This window comes from Sinocyclocheilus grahami, unplaced genomic scaffold (genome assembly GCF_001515645.1).
Source record: "Sinocyclocheilus grahami isolate Dianchi unplaced genomic scaffold, SAMN03320097.WGS_v1.1 scaffold131.1, whole genome shotgun sequence".
Taxonomy (NCBI): Eukaryota; Metazoa; Chordata; class Actinopteri; order Cypriniformes; family Cyprinidae; genus Sinocyclocheilus; species Sinocyclocheilus grahami.
The window spans coordinates 1,382,263-1,383,920 of record NW_015505310.1 but is presented as its reverse complement, the minus strand read 5'-3'; positions in this window follow the sequence as shown (position 1 = coordinate 1,383,920).

The following is a 1,658-nucleotide window of genomic DNA, read 5'->3' as shown; positions in this document are numbered from 1 at the left end:
CAGCCCCAGACCATCACACTACCACCACCATGTTTTACTGTTGGTATCATGTTCTTTTTCTGAAATGCAGTGTTACTTTCACGCCAGACGCAATGGGACACACACCTTCCAAAAAGTTCAACTTTTGTCTTGTCAGTCCACAGAGTATTTTCCCAAAAGTCTTGGGTATCATCAAGATATTTTCTGGCAAAACTGATCTTGACTGGCAGCGGTTTTCGTCTTGGAACTCTGCCATGCAGACCATTTTTGCCCAGTCTCTTTCTTATGGTGGAGTCATGAACACTGACCTTAACTGGTTTACTTGTGTTATCTTTGACTAATATTTAAATTTGTTTGATGATCTGAAACATTAAAGTGTGACAAACATGCAAATAAATAAGAAATCAGGAAGGGGGCCAACACTTTTTCACACCACTGTAGATGGGTCAATATCACTGTAGGGTGCCTTTTGGCGTCCAGTACATAAAAAACTCATTTGCCATGATAACTTAACATAAAAATGACTACGAAAGGGTGTGTTATATTAGGCAAAGTTTTTATATTCATAACAAAATGATTACTTGGCTCTTTAGATACATTTTCTAGATTTTTTTTTTTTTAGTTTTGTGTAAGAGGATGCATGTTATTTTGCTATGTCCCATGCACTGCTCATTAAATTTGAATGATAGTAGAATATTGTCAAATCATACAATTTAAAAAATGTAGTTCTCCTATTAATACTTTGTTAAATAAGAGACTACTCAATTTGAATGTATTGATCATTTGGTAATAAAAACAATATTTTTATTTAATAAAAAAGAAGAGTTTGTCCATGTCCCTTGAATGGTTGTCCACCCTGTAGTATTGGGGAATCCACCCCTTTAAGAAAAGGCCGTCCCCTTTAGTGACAAACAGATGTTTAGACAGAATTTCAACGGCTGAGGTGAATAAGTTGGTGACTTTTCAGTTGACCGTCTGAGTTTGCTTACTTGCTTGACATGTCCACCCTGTCGGCATAAAATATGCCAGAAGTGATTCGAATACAGCATTTTCAAAATATGTAAGTTTAAATATACCAAATTATCTTCAACAACCAGACTAAATATTTAGCTAGTCACAGTTTGTTGTAAGATATTATGCTAAATGAAGCTCAAAATGTCCACCCTGTCAAGTCTAAGTGGCCGACAGGGTGGACATTTTGAGCTTCAATTAGCATTCATTTGTAGTTAATATTGCTAAAAACTAGAATGAATTGGGGCGGGGGAGTGTGGAGTATATCAATGTGATTGAGGATGTAATTATATTATTTACTATTGTTATATAATTTTTTTAATAACCCTGTTTAGGAAAGGGACATCATACCTTCCAGAAAATATATTTTGCATCTTAATATTGCAATGAAATATTTAACAGTAATATATATATGCCCATGACAGGGTGGACATATCTTATGGTTTATGCTTCGAATAATGGCCCATAATTATCTAAAAAAAAATGTGTGGGAGCTCAGCTAATATGTTTCTATAGTACTTGAGTGTCTACTATTTATGATATGACATAAAGTGAATGGGAAATTAAAACCAACATTTTTTAATATTGTGAGGGTTGAAAGGCATTCTATGGTGATATTAGCCTATATATATATATATATATATATATATATATATATATATATATAG